Raw genomic sequence first — 20,946 nt, 5'->3', positions numbered from 1 at the left:
AGTAGTGGAAAATTGGTCAAAAAGCCACTAAGTTTTTTCGTTCTTTTTTTAAAATTTGATTTCATGTTGGGATTATTTTCTGTGACAAAAGATTTGTAGTTGCAATTTATTCAGTAACAGTCTTTGTATATGTATACGTATATATTTTGCCTCTAAGGGTGAGGGTGAGCTAAAATTCACATCATTCTCTCTCATCTAGTCTCTCTGTCCATAGCTCAAAGGTATTTTATATTTGTGCATAACTCATTTGATGGCTTAAGTTTATGTGTAGAGACATTTGTGTTTTTTTAAAGCTAATTAACTTATTATCCGCAGACAGATCCTTGGGGACCTAAGTATAGTGAATAGTGTTGGATTCGGGTAAAACAATGGGTTGGGGTTCGAGTTTTTACCAAAAAAAAAAAATGAAGTTGGCCAATTACGAATTTTTGAGAATTTCCACAAATAATGTGATGTTATTTCTTCTTTTTATGACAATGTCTACTATTCTTATATTGAGGATGGAACTCTAAAAACATAAAATAAAGATAGTACTACTTTTCCAATTCCCAATTGAGTCAGTTTTCATTACTATAATAGGTGTGAGAAAGAGTAATTTTGTATTTTCGATTTGTTTCAATGCTTCATAAAAAGTGTTACAATCATCCCATTTAACCCAAGTATGCCCTGTTCTGTTTGACACCTAGTTACCAATGATAATCCAACTTAATTATGCCCTTTTTGTAGAAGCCCTTCTTCCTATTGGTAAAAAACTGGGACAAACAACCCCAAGCGCGTTTGCTATAAAAACAAACAGGTATTAATCATTTTGTTACAGGTCCAGACTGAACCGACAGAACTTTCATCCGAACTCTCAGAGCTACTGGCGTGTCATCAAAGATGTGTGCGACCCGGCGTTTTCTTATGATGTATTTTTGTCTCCTATTCACCAATGCAGGTCGCTTCTGTTCAATCGCCACCTTCAAACGGTCGATTTTTTAATAGTAGAGGGTAGAATTGAGCGAACAAAAAATCAATAGAAGAAGTGTGGTGCAACACGAACCGTAAGAGTATTATCCCCGTATACAGCACAAATTTTCTTGGTCACTTTCCACGCGTTTTTTACTTTCTGGTAGTAAAAATGAAAAATAGGGCGAATTTATTCCTTTGAGACCTCCATACTCGACGCACGATAATTCACGACTGAACTGGCCAAGTGCAATACTCTAATAAAAGCGGTTGTAGCATTTACTCACATCTATGAAACTTTTATGGTAGGATCCGATGTGACCAATAATGAACAAGATATACTTAGTTTAAAAAAACCGCAGAAAATACCAAATTACTGTTTCCCCAACTACTTGTCTGTACAAAAATGAAAAAAGATGTTTTACTCAATCATCCATGCATTTACAAGATACCCAGCATTATTTGCTCTTCAATAATTCTTCGAGTTGAATATTGATCTTGAGGAAAGTTGAGATCCCCTCCCCCTCTGCGAGTTTGAGTAATACTCGAATCCAACTCTAATATTGTATATTATAAGATTCATTCCTTATGGCCAAAAGAGGGGAAAATCAAGTACAGACAAGAAACGAATTTAAGTTCCTTTTTCTTATTAACGAATTATGATAATTTGATGTTCTTAATTTTCCTCCATTTTTTTTTTTTACTTATTAACAATCCACTTATTTTTTAACAAAATATAATTAAAATTACACTCGCAATAATAACAATATCACTATGTACTCATCAAAATATATAGAAATATATGTATAAAACACATTTCTCCCGCCATTTTGATATGTGTCTGGTGTAGTTACATATTATTAGTAGTAGTATTTTGCTGTTCGGCCCTCCTCAACTTCTCACGGTCTTCATTCTTACATAATAACAATAACAATATAAATATATATAAACGAGCAATTTTGACTTTTTTCCACATTTCAAACAACAACGAATCCTCAACATAAATTATGTGCCCATCACATATATATGTATACATATGTAAGGTTGACAGATTAAATATATGTATTTATTAGCCATTTGAGTAATTAATTATCTATTGTCCCTGTAATTGCTAGTTTTGAGACACGGTTCAAAACCAATGCGGTCTTAAGGGATCATTTTTAGACCGATATTTCGGACTATACGGCGATCTTGGACTTTATATCAAAGTTAAATCGTTTTTAAATCGTGGACCAATTTTTTAGTTGCCAATATATGAGTGTCGTTTGAAAATTCCGTTCAAAGGCCGAGATATGGCATTAATGGCGCGTATCGAGGTTATTTTTAGTTAGTTGCATCTTTTAGAAGATCCTACTTTCATCCAGATCTGTCAATTTCTGTCTGTTTGGTATTCGTTTGAATCGAGGAAGTGGAGTGTTTTTCAAAAAATAGTTGATAAATAATTTCATGTATTGACTAAATATTACTTTTTGAAAGACAAACGCATTAGGAGACTACAAAGAAGCTTGATAAACATTATGGGGACTCTGTACATTCGATCGAACAGTTTATAAGTGGTCTCAAAATATTTCAGTGAGCAAGTGAGAAAATGTAATTTATAAATACAAAAATATATATTTTTTTTAATTTCAGAGTTAAAAGCTTGTAGAAGAAACTAGATTTGAACGAAAAACAATTATTTAAAAAGGGAAGTTGATTTTTGTCCCCCAAAAATTATAATTTTTTTGTAGGCAAGAGAAAATTAGTTTGATAATATGTGCACTTGGCTTCCATGGTTCCAGTCCCACTGGTGCCTGCAATACAGAACAGAATAGAGGGGAATAGAAACAAAGAATGAAGGTAGAAGAAAAAAGTGGAACGACATAGAGAAGGAGATAAATCTAAAAAGAGAGAAGGAAATAAGGTTTTTTACCGTTCTAAAACAGACTCTGAATGACCTTGGAGGCCCAAAAAAATATCATAGGAACATGCTTGGTTGTTTTATACGTCTATTGACTGAATTTCAGCCTGATCTGGCTCAACAGTTTTTGATTCCATGAAGGAAATGGGTGAAACCCAGACTAATAGATATATATGTAAAACACGAGCTGAAAAGTCCCGGGCTTAACAAAGAAAACACGTATCTTTTCGTTTACTATGGGTTTTTTTATTCATTTTATGGAGCGGAGTCCCCTTAAAATTTTTTCTAACCATTGCTGAGCTTGAACAATATTTTTTCCCATCAAGAAGCACTGTAAAATTAAAACACGAAATTGTTTTTGATCCATTGCTTTTCATCCCGTGTATTGTATAAGATACAACATATTTAAGTTCTTATAACATTATTGTGCCGATGTTTCAAATTTTTGAAACACACATGACGTCATCAACAATTCATCGCTAGAATTGGTCAAACCCGTATTTTAAATTGGACCTATTCAGACATAATTTATTTTTTTCCAGACCTATCTACACCGAACTTCTTTTAAAAAATCGAATAAGCTCTGTCCACTAAAAATCCTAACTGTCTTAACTCGGCCAAGGATTTTCAGACTGAAACCCAACACTAATAATCACCTATTAGTTAGTTGGAATGTGCCTATTTTTCAAATAAACATTGTGTTGATATATACATATTGAAGACAAAGTCTAATATAATCGTAAAATTGTCAAAATATGGGAAATATTTAAAAAAAAATTTGCCTTTGAATTGTCCATACAATGATTTTGATTCTATTTTTGAGCTCAAAATTTGTACAAATTTAAGTTAATATAACTGCTAATAGATTATTGGTGAACGGGTTGACTTTTAGCCGATTGATTGGCTGTGTATTTTAAACCTGCAGTTTTAACAAACTTCTCTTAGTAATTCCGGGTTTTTTTTTCCGCTTTAAATGTCATATTTATTATTAAATAAAGGTGCCCTTGTACCCCGAGCTCTCATTTTATCATAAAGCATGTTCAAATTTAAGTACAGAGGTTTCAGAGCAATTTAGTAAAATAAACTTCTAAAATTCAATTAAGCTCATTATCATAAAATTTACGATATTTCGTCAGTAGTCACAAGTATAATTCAAACTCTATTTTGAGAAAAATCAATCTTCTTTTATTTTTTTGTCCGGAGACCCAATCTTGAAAGTCTTGGCGTAGTCTCCATCTGGACTTCTCAAAGAGTTGATTTTTTCTATGTTTCGGCCTTTCAGTGGCTTGGTCTTTTTGTTATGACCAAGATCAAAGATGAATCATTTCCTTTACCAAAAAAAACAACTACAACACTAAGTAACAAAATTATGTTGCTTAGGACTCCTTATTATGGATCCCTCAAGTCTTGGTCTTGGATAAGATGAAGCTTGACCACTACACCTTGCACCTTGATGTTGATTTTTGATGACTTTTTGTAGGAAATTGTGCTGCCTTGAATCACAATAAATGGCTGGAGATCGGCCTTACGTCTGGGAGCAAGATCGTGTTTCAGACAGTTCGCTGAAGTATGAGTACTTCTTTGACTTAATTAGGAAGGAAATTTTGCCCCAGCAGTCTGGATAATGATTTCTGATTTATTTTTTCTGAGGTTTCGTTGAATCTAAAAAAAGTTCCTACATATCATGCCATCATGGGCCCTCTGATTGCATCTATCAAGGAGATAATGACCAACAACCCAAGGAACTACCTTGTCAATACCTGTTTCTCCTTAAGAGCCTAATCTTGACTGTGATTGATGCTTGAGGCAAGATACATTGAATGAGTTTTTTTAACATTCATGTACTATTCAATCCATTTTTTACATAAATCAACCAAAAAATGTTGCCTCAGTGACCTTTAAAGATTCTTACAAATGCGGTGATTTGATCTCAACAACCTACTATTTATATTTTATTTTCTAGTATAGTATATAAAAAATCAATAGCAAAATTTGCACTTTTTACAAAAAAGTGAAACTACACATGTTTAAAAAAATTATTATTTTTCATTGGTAATAAACTTTACATTTAAAAAAAAATCTTTAGGTCAATTATATATTGTACAACATCATATTTGTGCATAAATTGTTGCCAATATCTGCAATATAAAACATTGCTCAAGAAAATAAAAGATTTTTTTATTACAAGGGCTAAAAACTGGATAATCTAGACCTATACTATCTTTATGGCATAATATTTTTTTTTAGTTTAATTTGACTAATACGGAGTAAGTAATAATGAATTTAATAAAACTTAATGAATAATTCGTTTAATTTTTACAAAAATCAGATTTTAACAGAAAAATAATTTGTTGTATATAAAATCATATTGAAGCTTTACAAAAAAATCAAGCAAGACCTTACTTTGTCCCTAAAATGCCACTCATAACATCTGAAATAATAAATATACATAATTAGCACAAAGAATGGGGCACTATGAATATGGGTATCTTCTACTTTTTATGACTTGATATATATAGTTTTTGTGGAGTTGTCCTATAAAAAATAATCGAGTTTATTTTCTAATTTTTAATTGGTGTTAAGGCACTCAAATGAAGTATTTATAAGTAGGTATAGTTACTTACTTACTTATGTGCCATATATTCATAAAATATATGCATAGTTGTTTTTTTTTGTGTCGTATTGAGATAGAGCTGGGGATCTATACTCGCAATTCATACTCGAAATAAAAATACTTGTTCGATTCTAAAATTCTTGTTCAATTCTTAAACTTTAAAAAGTTTCCTTCAGTCTTGAGCCAAAAACTGACCCTTTAGTTCTAATTATTACTTGTACAGAGTCCATGGAAAGTTCTGTTAATGTTTATTAAAGTAATTATGATATAACTAATATCATAATTTGCATATAATTATAGAGATAGATCGACACAAGTTCCAAAAACATGGGGCATAACTTTTATTCGAAATGGTTGCCCTTAGCCTTGTCCTCAGCCCGAAGACTCATTGGAGACATGCTGCACGCAAATGTCCACGGGAACAGGCAGCCACCAGTTTGGCCTTCAGGTGATCCAATTTTTTGCTGGGGGTCATACAGGCTCTCCTCTCAAGAATGGATATAATGGAGGAGTCCATGACGTTTAGGTTGGAGCTGTAGGGGGCCAGACTGTCTTGTCCCAGAAGCCACTTCAATTAGCATCACACAACCACTGCGTGTCTCTGGATGTGTGGGAGGGGCACCATCCTGGTGGAAGAGTTATGGCTCATATGTTGGCCCCAAAGAGCAATACCTTCCTTGAGGATGTTGTTGATGTACTCCTTCGTGTTGATCTTCCACCTGGACGGCACAAAAACTTTCTTGTCTCAGTCACGGCCATCTAAACCATCACAGGCTGTGGCTTCTACCCTTTGTTGACTCCATGGTCACCCAACTTACCATTTTTTGGCTTGAATCCGAGCATTTTTGGGGTTAAAAGCCTGTTCCACATTAAAAATCTTCTCATCACAAAACACTATGTTAGGAGACATGCCAGTCCTCAGCTTATGAACTATGGCATTGCTTCTCTCAAGTTTTTTAGCCTTGACCTTGCTTGACATGTGCTGTTGCCTCTTTAATTTGTAAGGATACATCGCAACGTCATCTCAGACAAGGTCTCTTATTATTGTTGCACGCATGTTAAAATCCTGGCTATCTTGGTTAGGTCCCTCCCGGGATTTCTTGAAATCCTTACCTTAACGACTCCGGACGTCTTTTTTGACCTTTGTCTGCCAGTTCTGAGTGTGTCCTTGATAGATTGAGTTTCTTCGTACCTCTCAATGGTTCTTTTGATGAGCTTGGAGTTGACCTCCATGGAAACTAAAGATGGTTGCTTAGTGCAGTGACACGCTAAAAAAAAGATGGGTGTTATACCAGGTTCAATTGTATATATACGGTGTAGTAAAAATAAATTAATAAGAAATCCATTATTTTTGACGGATATATATTTTTTCCCCATTATTTTTCATCTCTTTGTCAATCAGTACAGTGCTCACGTGATGGTCATATTCAACAGTTTCCATTATTTTATCCATATTTTCTATAGTTGACCTCCAAGAGCTTGGTGCATTCCAGAGCAAAGTGTATCTTGTACATCAAAATTACCAGAATGGATATGTTGTTCCATAGAGTTATAATATTTGTTTTACAGTTATAAAGTTTAAATTTCCATAACTGTACTCTATAAAATGTTACTTGATTTTTTTTTTTTTTTTTTTTTTTTTTTGGAGTCGGATGTCTGAACAATGTTGAAGATCAGTATCGGAGTCATTCCTGTCTATATTGTTGCTATATATATAGTGTATAGAGGATTTCTTGAACTATGCAACAATGGGTGAGTTGTATGAAGTATGACTTTAAAGGGTGCTATATATATATATATATTTTTTTTTTTTTTTTTGACAATTTGAATAGTGATTTTATATATCATTATTATTTTTTTCCTGGAGAGAAAACATTTTAGTATAATCATGATCATGGATAACTGAGGATTTATTGGGGAGTTAAATATGTAAGTACTTGTTAGAGTCAGTGAAGAATTTGGCATTGGCATACCGAGTGTTCCATTAAAATCGGAACATTTTGAATTTTAAACTTCAACAAGATATAATTTATTAATACACAATCGAATGGTAACCTAATTAATTCTTTAATGGATGTGTGTCTGTGCTCTCTAAATCATTAATGTAGCTACCCTTAGTGATAATGATGGCTTCCAGATGATGCCGTTGTAATCTCCGTTAATGTGCTGGCTGACAACATGCACCTAAAAGGTGTAGTCAAGGAGGTTGGCAACAAAACTGTAGAGGAACCAAAATTATCTAAAAAAGAGTTCAAAAGAACTCAAAAGATTCATTCAAAAGAACTCAAAAGATTCATTCAAAAGAGTCTTGTAACTGAGCAGATGGGTTTATTTCGTTGCTTTTGTCAAAAGTGGCCTCTCCAACCTCACAAAACTTTTTCCATCAACTTTTTAGATAGCTCTCTGCACAGTCGTGGGTGAAACCTAGAGATCTCTTGGATGGGCACTCATGGACTTCAATGGATTTGTCTGGGTGGTTTTCTGTAACTCTTTCGTGTCCAGTTTTCCTTTTTGATAGAGCCCTTCTTATTCACCAATGTCTCAGGCTTTACTGACGGCGTACACGGTGGTCCTGGAGATGCCCAACTGCTTGAAGTGCACAAATGGAAATTCGTCGATCACATTCAAGTGGCATTTTCTGGACTTGTACTTAAGCTAGAGAGCTTAGGTTTGCCTTGTTTTGTAACTAATTATTTATGCTTTAATATATCGAAATATGAATTTATTTCAATGACTCAAGCTTAATAAATTATTGAATTAGTAAGTGTTCACATGTTAATGGACCACCCGGTACTAATAATTCCGGCCTATGTCCTTGATACTAGATACGGAGTGGGATATGTCTGTTTTCTTTCATCTCGCGGCTGCTTGCACCTGATCTAATAAAATGTCAAAACAGCTGAGCTCATCTTCTTTCAGACATTGTGTAAGTCGTCAGTATAGTATGGTTTATTTTAACTGCACATACCGGTTGGGCATACTTGATGCATCACTGGTTGTAAGCAAATGTTAATTTCTTTTAACGACATGTCTTAAAGATATTAGTAGTTGTAGAAGCATCGAAAAAAAAATCCCCAATCTGAGCAATTTTTTTGACTTTTTATGCTGCTATAGTAATTCTTTAATTTTTGAAAAGACAAAATGAAGGTAGAGCGTAGTCAAATTGTACGTATGCACATGAAAGACTGAGAGTAAAAATTTGTATTTGTTTTGGAGCTACACGGTCACATCCCGTGAAGTATATTGGAATATACATAATGATCGATATTTGAGTAATTCTTGTCTATATCCTTACTAGATACGGAGGAGGACTTGTGTTTATTATTACATCTCACGGCAGCTTGCAGCTGATCTACTGAAACCTCATGACAGCTCAGCTACTCTTCTCCCAAATATTCTTCCATTTTTTTTTAATTACAAAGGTAATTTTTGGTTGTTTTTTTTTACACATTTTTTATGCAACTCTAATTATTGATGAAGAAGTATGATTCATCGAAATAAATACTTCTGTAGATTTAAAAATCTATCATATAAGTAGTGTGGTATTTATATAACATAATATATATGCATGTATTTGTTGCTATAATATTATGATTACAGGTAAAAATATATTGGAGTATAAAAGTTAATTAGGTAATAAAATTAAAGGGGAAAAGTTGCATATTATGCAAAACAGGATTTATCTTTTGTTGTATGCATGCATGCAGATGACTCCTAAGTCAGGTACCCACATGCTTCAATCTATCGATTTCTTACTACTCAATATATTTGACGAATGGACTCTATTTTTACCTGTAATTTTTATTTTTCACCATTTCACTCCTATTCTTAAAGATATCCATAAATACTATTATTTTGATCATTCAAATGCAAAACTTGATTACTCTTTCAGTCCCCCCCCCCCTCTCTCTCGATATTTGTATGATCACGACCGAACAAATGATAGATGATAATTTAATTAATATTACTTAACTATATATAAGATAAGAGTATAGTCAAATGGAGAGAGAAAAAACCTCAGAGTAAAGTCACGACCAACCAGCAGACAAAAAAAACAAACAATGAATACTGCAAAATTTGATAGGAGTCGTGTATTTTTTCCCCGGTTCAGGACGGACAAAAAGAGCTCATAAATCCGTACAAAGTACGCGAGTTCTTTCGTGTACCTATAAGAAAAAAAAAAACTATATCAAAGATCCACTATAATATTTTTCTTGTTTTCCCCTTCGAACCTAACCAAAGCTATGAACAAATGGCGAAACGCCTCGTGAGTAGATTTCTTGCATATATAAATATATTTATTTCTTGTGACAAGTATTCTTTCTTGCTTGGCTTCGGCAGATTAGGAATAAATATATTGTGATCTTGAGAAGTTTAATACAGTTGTTGTATTTCGTATAATTGTGGATATGTTACAATCCAAAGGAGAGAAAAATAAGAACTTGATTTGACTTGATCTAAATGAGTACATCTGTTACTATTTGAATCATTATCATAATTGTATTTACTGAAAGATATCTATAGGTACTGTTAAATGTCCCTCAACGACATGTTAATGAATGCGTTATCCTAGTATAGTGAAAATAGTATACAGTTGATATTAGAAGCAATAGACAGTACCAACTAATATGTCAATTATACGTCGTGATGTCCAAATTATACATCAAAATGGATTTAAATATACTAATGAAAAACTCAAAAATGCTAATACAATTACAGAAAAAGACCAAAAGGTAAATATATCTGGTAAAAGAGGATGTACTCTGGTAAAAACAAATATATAATTAAAATTTATCAATCAAGTGGGTCCTTCTTCAATTGAATTATCATCTGCTACGACTAGGCATCGTCTCCTTAGAGTACTTCTCTAAGAAGTCTTGAAGCTCCCTTGAGGCTGGCGTACTGTCCATGATGTTCTAGGACACACTTTCTATTGGCTTTAGTGCTAAAGTTCCAAAGTTTGCATAGCAAATGCATTGTATCAGGCACAAACGTAGAAAATTTTTGTGGCACCGAGCTCCTTCATGATCACTGAGGGCTCCACTATTTTAGGAATAGTAAATTTTAAAAGATGATCTTTCACTTCTTATGAATGTAAATATAATGAACAGAAATTCAACTGGATGCTCCTTTATATTAAAAGAGAAAAAACGTATTGTCAAAAATCTAAATTGGTCACACTAAAACAACACTAATTATGAGTGGAAATATAATAATGAAAAATGATAAATCCAAGCTTAAAACAAAGTATCAAAGTAGCAAATATTGCTGTGCTGTTGATTGTTAATAGCACAAAGGCAAGGAATCTGTTCGCTTCTCATCCTTTGATAAACACAATCCGGAGCAGACTCAACTAAGGCCAAATAGCTAATAGGAAATATCTATTAATAGGATACATCACGATGGTTCTGACAGGTATCTGTACCTTATGTCCACATATGTAGCTTTTACTTCTTATCAAATGAGCCCAGTTGTAGTTAGTATTATCTAGATTACTTTTCACAGAAATTCATATTTACAATATTATGAATGCACATGCAATATCCTCTTTTTGAGATAAATCTAAGGAGTTGCTATGTAATTTTTATTTATTGTAGGTAAAGTTTTTATTTTATGAGAATATCCTTTTACTTTGCTTATTTTACATGTATAATTATAGGTTTAATTAAATTAAATTTTATATAACTACAGCTGAAAAAAGATGAACAAAACCAGACAATTCCTAAATAACAATTTGTAGATAACATTTAAATTTAAAAGATATAAAGTTCTAGTACCCATAAATTGGCAATGCTAAAGATATATTTCTAAGTCTTAACAAGGATTTTACAACATTGCCTTTAAAAGTAATCTCTTCAATCCAAATTCACGTTTGTTTAAATGTGCCTTAGTTTCTGAGGGGGAATTCTTAGCTCCTTTTGGAATAAGGCAACTTTTTTTTTAAATACTGTATCATACAGCTAAATGACAAGCTTTCATGTAACTCTGGTTTTAATATGATACAAGAGCAGATTGACATATTTTGGATAAAATGGAAGACTAATGAGTCATTTATCCCAATTGTACTTCACATTTAAATCAATGAGAAAATGACATAAAATATTTTTCAAACATGTGTTAAGTGCCCAATATAAAATAGACCAACATGAGATATGGTTCCACACAAAAGAAAATTTTAAAATATTGAATCACTCAGAGAAGTCATTGATCAAAATAGATCCTATGAGTTGTTTCAAATTGATTAGGTTAGAGGGAGCCCTAGATGCAATTCTTGCACAATTCTTGTTTATAGCTGTTTCAGTGTTATCAATACATAGACAAATAATCGGCGAAATAAAAAAGAAGGAAAATTGAAACTGTCTACCACTATTTACCTCATAGACTGTGACTTTTGTTTAAAATTTTATATCTCTATTTAAAAAACAAAAATCACTCTTAAATCCCCGAGTTCGAATAAGATATCGAATATATCCTAGTATCATAGCAAAATTAACACATGAAGACAATGAAACACCCTCCGTACCTATATCTCAATTCATTATCCTCCTTTAAGTATATAGTTAGTCACTTCGAAAATGCACTAAACAAACGAAAAAGGCCCAAAAAAATAATTACTGTTTGAACGGAAAAAGTATATGGAATCAATGAATACACGTCAAGGGTCGTAAATGACTACGACCATATGAAAAATGATGAAGAAGATATTGAAATAGAGAAAGAAACTCTCTGTACTAATCTAATCATGAAGAAGAAAAACAAGAATAAATGAATTATATTATGTACCATCAGCCGCCACCCGCAAGGCCTATCAGTCGGAGTCCAGCTAGCAGTGTTTAGGTTTTGTCTGAAAATCCTAAGCCGGTCAGAAAGCGGTCATTTAAAAAGTTTTGTCTAGATCTTTCCGAAGATAAAAATCGGTCTTATTTAAAATAGCAAAGCCAAACAAAAGGCCGCCAATTGCCAGGCCTTGTTGACGAAGCCCAATTAATATTACTGTAATAATTAGTGATGTAAATCGTGTGTATTTTATAGCTGTCCCATTTTTTGGAATTGGTATCAACTTCCTTTCTTACTATATTCAATTAATTATACTCAAAACCTCATTGAACATTTGTGGTTGGACATCAAAGAAGAAGAGTATCTTTGATGACTTGTTACAGAGTTTTAATTGTATGTCCTTGTTGGACTCAGAGTAGGATTAAAGATCGACGTCCGAGTAATTGTAGCCAATGTCCTTGCTTTTTCCCGTCTCCCCATTTTCACTTTTCACAACTGATTGAACATTACTTGCATCACTAATTATTACAACAATACTAGCCGGGCTTCACCAGCTGGGCCAGGCAGGCGGCAGCCGTTCACTTGGCTTCATCATTTTATTTAATCTAATGAAACGTCATGACAGCTAGCTGTTCTTTCCTAAAACATTTTGCGAATTGTCAGGCTTACCATGTTGATTTTCAGTTTCTCTTTTTTTAACATGCCCGAAATCCTCAATATTTTCATCACTAGTAATAATATATTTCTCACACTTTTGACAAACTTTTAAAAACCTTTAATTCATTGTTATTCTCATTGTCATTGTCTGCTTTTATTTGTGTATATAAGAGATCAACAATAAAAAGAACATAGTCTATCGTTGAATTAAAGAACCTCGTGCGCCGTCTTGAAACGATTTATTTTTTATATCAATTCTTAAATTATACATATAAGTATGTAATATTGTGTAGACAGTACATATTATAAAAAACAAACTTTTAGACTTAAACAAAACAAAAAAAACTAACTTAAAATATATATGTATATGTATACGAGAGTGTGAGATAGTAGCTCTGTTCGTGTTACGATGGTCTGTTGATTTATTTAGTAAATGAATCATAGGGTTGAAAGGATTGAAAGAGTACTACTACAAATAAAGGGGTGAGAAAATTAACCCCTTTCGGTATATAATTTTTTTGTTGTTGTTGTAGGGTAGTCTGTAGTTAAAGTAGCAGGGTAGTCAGTAACGCTTTATTTATTTTCCCTCATCTGTATGTAATAGAGATGTCGGTGATATAAGTAGTAGGGTAGTCAGATGTATTTTTGAGGCAGTTTCCCATAAAATCTACAACTTGGGATTCTTGATTATTTTTTTATGGATCTTATGAAAAAAATACAGAATATAAACGCAAGTTTTGGACATTTCTTGACCTCCCCCCTCCCTACTCCCACATGTTCGTATTTAGTACATAATGAAATGGAATGGAGATTATATTTTTGTCTCTTTCTGTTCGTTTGTTAGTCACGAGGATTACAACAAAATTTACATATCGACTTTGATCAAACTTGGTACGAAGATTATATATGATCCCAGTAAAAAGCCATTAAATTTTTAGTGGTCAAAAGGTTAAGGGTTCATAGACTAGCGCTCCACAAATTCATCAAAAAACTCTGCCTTATTTTCAAAATGTTGTTAAAAGTAGATCTAAATATTTCGATAAAATCAATTGCTTATCTTTCTCCCAAACAAAGTACGCCTAGGGACTCCACAGTGTTGAAAAGCTTGGGAATCACTGCTTGAATATATACGTACCGGGTAAAGAAGGAGTTTGTGAAGATATGTTTTTAATTTATAATTTGTTCATTAACATAAACTTTTGTAAAAATTATCAAATTCTAATATAAATTAATTGAAAATAAACTTTTTTTCAAAATAGTTACCCTTTGCCTGGATTACATGGTGGAGGGGAAGAGGCACTTGGCGAGAGGTAGCATGGAGATATTATCCCGTAGGAGTGGTGCTAGATACAAGCCCTGGCCTGAAGGATGGATCACATAGAAAAGTCCTTGGGCTTCGGATCAGGGCTCCTAGAAGGCTACATATTATTTCCCAAAAAACCCTTGAAATTTCCTTTTCATATATCCGCACACTTTTTATGGTGTTAAGTGAAGATATAAAGGGCATCACCATATTTGTCCTTAAATCAGGGAAGGATATTGGCTACCACCATGGCTTTCTGAATGTGTTGGTTGATCTTCCCACACTCCAATGAAAATGAGGAGCATCTTCTTCCCGTCTGATACAATACTGGCCCATACCATGACATTGAGTGGCACATGGTGGTGATGCAGTGCTGCTAAGGAATGTTGGCCATGGTCTTGCATTATTTTAGGGGTTGCGGATGGCCTCAACAGTGAACAACTAAGTCCGTGCTGCCTCTGCCCAAGTGCACATAAGTCGTCCATTTAAGCCGGACAAAGGGTGGCTATTTCAAGCCAAAGTTTTTTTTGAATTAATATATTTGACAATTGGATCATTTTCACATAAGTGTATGCAAATTAATTAATTTGTATTGAATTTACAAAGTAAAACATATCTTTACCACTTGGTCTCCTCCATTTAATCCGGACAAAGGTTGGCTATTTCAAGCCAAAGTTATTTTAAATTAATTTATTTGACAATTTGATCATTTTCATATAAGTTTATGCAAATTAATTAATTTATATTGAATTTATAAAGTAAAATATATCTTGACGAACTAATTCCTTACCCTGTAAATCGCATTTTAAATACCAGGACTATTCGGGAAGTCACATGAAACCCTAGGATCTCTCTAAATAACCCCAACTAAGTACACACACATTTAACATATTTCCAAATAGCAATACTTGAAAACAACATAAATTAACCTTTTCTTATAACATAAGAGTCCTGAGTAATGTAATTGTTCTATACTAACCAAGGTAGGTATTAAAATCTATTTTCAAATCTTGGACAGTTACGTCACCCTCTCACCATAATAAAAGGGCCTTAAACGACTTCTACCTAATAATTATTTCATTGACACATCATGAATGCTTAATATCTCATCAGAAAGAAGGAAATTTAATTAGCTACATACATAACATGGGTATTATGATCAACATTGAATAGTCACATTCAGAACCTTTTTTTTTTTTTTTTTGTTCCCTCATAAAAAAATGAGAGTGGGTTTGATAGCAAGATGAATTTATAAAGATCAAAGGGCTTGAATAAGCGTGGAATCAAATTCAAAGTAGTCGTATCTACTTTTTGCACCAATTGATAGTTTCTGTTCTTGTATGATTCATGACTTTAAAATGTTATTTTTTAATGAAATGGTTGATAATATTAAAAAAGGATTATATTTATTTAAGAGTTCAGTCAAAAATTGAATATCAAGACAAAAGCAATCTCGAAGGATTTTTTAAAAATTAAGTGTGGATTACATTTCTATTCTTCGACGAATGGAGTGGTTGATCGAACTCAAATGAGCACTTTTAAGCTGTGAACATGAAGGATAGAGTTTGGTTTTAGTCTGGAAATCCTAAGCTGGTCTGGTATCATTATGAGGTTAACTTATTTGGTACAACTTTGGTTTGGGCTGGACTTGTAGTAATATTAAAAAATTGATCTTGCTCCGGTCTCAAGGTTTAAGAAAATAAATTTAAGGGGAAAATGGGAGCTTTTTAAAGAATTGTTTTATATATAATAGTTGAAGTAAAGAGTTTTAAGCGGTTTTTTTTCTTTATTTTGACAATAGAATTAACATAGTTAGTATTATCCAATTTTGAGGGTTCATAACAGTTTTCTGGGTAATTTTCATTTCCTGAGCAATGGAATAAGTGTTAACATGTTGGTGTATCTCGACGATTTCTATTATTTTATCAACGTTTATATTACCAGAACGAAATCGTTGAAACCACCGCTTTGCTGTTGCATTGGACACTGTTTTGTGTCTATAAACAGCACAAATTTTTATTCGCCATCTCCTCTGCCTTTTCACCTTGGTCTTGGTGATGTAGGCTGTATCAAATTTTATCTTTTTAACTTCCATTTTAGAACGCTGTAGCACTCAACTGGCTTCCCCTAATAAAAATCTGTAAATTTTTTTTTTTAAGTGTACGCTTAAACTTTAAGAATAATTGAGGCTTTTTGAGATGCGTTCTATTAATCGTCAGATATATATCACTAAAGAAATTTAGGGAAACACGCTCTGAACTTTTAACTTTTCCTAATATTATAATATTACCTTTGGGGTGTTCTCTGTATAAATTTCGGTCTGAATCGAAATATTGATCCAAATCGATCTAGAAAGAGCACTGAACCAAAAAAAAAGAGCCACTATAGAATGGATAACTAAGACTAAATTACGAATAACCTGACTTTTATGGGATCAAAAAAAAACAATTCAAACCCAATTCGTGATATATATGAATACTATACATTGCTATATTTGTATATACTATGCCCTCCTTTACAACATATAACAGCCTCGACACGCCGACGAACAGATTGAAAGCTATTCACGATTTAGACCGTGTCTATGGCGTTCCACGCTGTCATGATGACAGATTGGAGCAACCCCAAAGTTGCATGAGAGGTGTCACAGACATACTTCTCTAAGACGATCTAAACAATAAAGTCCAAGGGGGGGGGGGAAGAGGTAAGAGATGGAGGCAGGAAAGAAGTCAGCCATTTTGTTGCACCAGAAGTTTTGGTTCTTCCTAATTCTATGGTGCTATAATTGACTTCTTGTTCTATAAGCAGTCTTGATGGAGATGCCAACAGTCTGGGCAGCCTCTTTGACCATGACCATGACAGTATGACATTATGCACGCGTTGCATTTTGTTTTTATTCTGCTATTTTTTCTACAGCTAGGGACATGGGATCAAACAAAAGTTCTTGATTATTGTTTGGATTTATAATGAAACCTCTTAATTAAAATATGTTTTCTTTTGTTTTGTTAGGAAAGGTTGCGAGAGAGAATACATATCACATCGTGGTAGCTATTATAAGAACCTTCTTAAGGAAACGTCATCTGCTAAATACATATTAATATTATACGTTTAAAAAAGAATGCCTATTTATTTCTGTCAAAAACAAGGCTATTTATATTACTTCCCCTCCAAACTATGTACATACTATTATTGATTACTTCAAATATGTAAGTGAGTACAAATGAGTCTCATTTCATCAATAAATCAATTAACTTGATACAGCTTACAAAAATGAAAATAAATAAATATATACAACCATTTTTCCAAAATATAATTGTGAACTAACTGACATTTCATAAAATTTTTATGCATCCTAAGAGACTCATTTCTCTATTATTTTTATTGTTTTTTTTTTCATTTGTGAAAACCCACACCACACCTCCCCTCTTCTCTTCTCAAAGGCTCAAAGAAAATTACTCAGTTTGAAAAGCAGTTAATATAATTTAATGTATAAAATCTGATGAACTTTGACAAGTTTTTAATAATTATTTCTGTAGTATTTTCCATCTGGTTATTTATACTACATTTATATTGAAATTGAATCCATTCCCATTGTTAGAGTTGTAAAAAATATGAACAGGGATATGAAAGTTAACCCTGTTGACTTCCTAATTTGTGAAGTCCATATTTAGTAATGCACAGAAGTTGGGGTTGTTAATACCTTGGTAGGTAGCACTACAAATACGTTTAATTATAAATTTGATAGGATATTGAATTTAGTATTAATATATTATTGTAAATTTGATGAGTAGGTGTTTGGGTAGAGTTCATTAAAGGAGACTATCAGAAAAACTATTGAATATATTTTTATTTATTTAATACTATCGAGGAGGAATTAGGCGTCGGCTAAAAGACAAATTTTGCTCTATAATATTAAAGATATCTCCCAAAAAAAATCCTCTGTGACTTTTTCTTATTAGCAAAGTAACACGTAACTACTCAATATTTATATTAATTCATATGTTGAGATGACCTATGAATACTTTAATCTGTAAACGCCTACTAACAAAATTCATTTGAGCATACATGCTCACTAGACCTGTTCAAAGATGTTTGAATTTGTATATGTTTCTGCATTTTTTCCCATACTTTCAGATGTGGAAAAATCAAAAATCATTTTTGAGGGGTCTAAGTATGTCCTATGGCCTGCCTTATCGGCTTTAAACTTTTCCCAAAATGTATTTATGGGTAGTTTTAGAGCAAAATGTATAAATAAAACACACGATTGAATGCCTAAAAAGACATTAAACGTAAATATAACCATTTTTGAATAATACTTTTTATATATTTTATTATGTAAGTATCAAGATTGCCCAGTACAATGAAGGTAAAGAGAAACATGATTTTCAAGCTTCTCACATCTTAAAGAGGTCTTATGTACACACTTGCAATATTTTATTAATACGACTACATTATTATTTCTTCGATCAAAATATAAATATATAGATATAACATTACTTGCTCTCATATATTCATACAGACAAAAGGACAAAATTTCCTTTATTAACATAGATAACATTATTAAGTTCACTATTTGAATATCCTGGGATGATACAATTGTTTTTTAATATTGTTCGACTGTTACTATTTTCTTGTTGCGACAAATTAAAGTAGACGGAAGTTGAGTTTTTCTTCTTATCTTTGGGAGGGGTTTCCACCTATTAACATAGTAACCATGATAATTTGAAGAATGTTGAGAGAAGGAGAAGCTTAACTTTCATGACGTGTTAATTGATTAACTGCATACATCCATGAGAGCAAAGAAAAATACACAAATGCCACTCTGTAATATTCAATAAATATAGATCTGAATCCTTTTTTTTATATGTTACCCGCTAACCTGTAATTACCCATAATGTACACGTTTTTTAGGTTATATACAAAATTCTCTACATTGATGTCCATAAGCCGCGTATTACACATACCCACCTCCAGTTTGAATCCATTCATACCCATTGTTCCTTATATACACTCGCCCCTAAAAAAAGTGGGTAATTTGAGTAATTTTATCTTTATTTTTTGTTACTTGCTATTAATATTGAAAAAATATATTATAGTTTATGTTTGCAAATTTTTATAATAATTAATGTCAAATTAATGAGTAATTTGCTTCTTTTTTCTATCGTTAAAAAGGAAATAATTATTTTATGTCCTCTAAGGCAAAATTGCTACATTTAAACGCACATCAATTTTCCTTAAAGAGAGGACTTCAATCATATTACTAGAGAAAATTTTCTAAAAGGAGAGTCCAGGGAAAATAATATTTCACCTTCTTTTTACTAAAATTTTAAAGATCGCTATTTTAATAGAAAATGTAATTTTATTGTTATGAAATGTTTCTTTTGGAACAGTCTGCCAGACAATGGACGACAGTTAAAAAAAGGCAAAATATGTAACTAAACTTGTAACGTTATATTCCTGGCCGAATAGGGTTAATATTTACTCATCTCTATCATGCAAATTTTGATAGGTTATGAGCCATTTTTACACCATTTTCCTATAACCCATGTAGTTAAAACATAACTAGCTGTCGCTTCCTAAGAAAAACATCGTGATCATAGTCGCAACTATGATCACAATGTACGGGAAGACGATTGAGATAGCAGTACTCCTCTGCGCGGTATTATTCCAGAAGGTCATCTGGAGCAGACTGGCGCCTCGAGGATGATGATTTAAAATGTATCCAATCAGTGAAAGGCTAGGGAGGATCTCAAATACTCTCCCGGAGCAGGCAAGAACCCCTCTGTGCCCGCTAACCAATGAAATGACCCTTCCAGAAAAAATTCCTCAATTGCTGACATGGTCAGGCTGTTGAACAAGTCCCCATCAGCGGTGTCCAATGGGCTATTCTACAGCTTCTATTGACAGAAAAGTAGAGAAAAGTCCATGTGGAGTATGCAAAAAAGATCTTGAACTACACCTTTAGGGAACTTGGGGACTCATTGTTATCTCTTCTGACGAGAAGATCTTTTACTGTTGACCCTGTCTTCAACAGGTACATTGATCGAGTAGTAACATTTGGGGATGTAATAAAAGAGTAGCGATATGTGTTCAGCACCAAACACCCTGCTTCAGTGGTGATGTTAGGTCTGGGTGCATTTTTACAATTTACCTGCTAGAAATGTTCGAGGAAGAACATTTATAATGTCTCCATGTGTAGATGACATTGTAAATCGTCTTTCACGAGGACCCAGTTTGCTCCCAGATGGCCTTCTGGGACAATGCCATGCAGAGGAGCGGTTCTATCTCAATATTCTTCTCGTACTGTGTCCACACGATGGCTCAAAAGATGGTTCATGTAACATTTTTTAGTCTTCTATGCATTTTTCTAAAATTAATAAAATAAAAGAGGGTAAAATTTTAAAAATTATCTTTTTCAGCATGTTGGTATGTATCTTTGCACACTTTTCTTTAAAGGAGATTATAAGAGGTGTAGAGAAGAAAAAAAAATAAGAGGGACTGATTTTTGACAATTGTATGATTGAACGATAATTCACCTTGAATATTTTTTCTTCTCTAAGCCTTAAAATTTCGTTATTAAAAGTGAACAAATATACATACCAACATGGAGTAAAAATTATTCTTAAAATTTTACGGTTTATTTTTATTATTTTATATGCAGCAGAAGTATTTAGAATCAATTTAAATTTCATCATGTCCCAATCAACGCCGACGTAACTCCTTTTAAAAAAAAATGTGTGTAAAAGA

This window comes from Lepeophtheirus salmonis, chromosome 10 (genome assembly GCF_016086655.4).
Source record: "Lepeophtheirus salmonis chromosome 10, UVic_Lsal_1.4, whole genome shotgun sequence".
In the NCBI taxonomy this organism is placed as follows: Eukaryota; Metazoa; Arthropoda; class Copepoda; order Siphonostomatoida; family Caligidae; genus Lepeophtheirus; species Lepeophtheirus salmonis.
The sequence above is the reverse complement of the archived record's forward strand: the minus strand, read 5'-3'. Positions refer to the sequence as shown.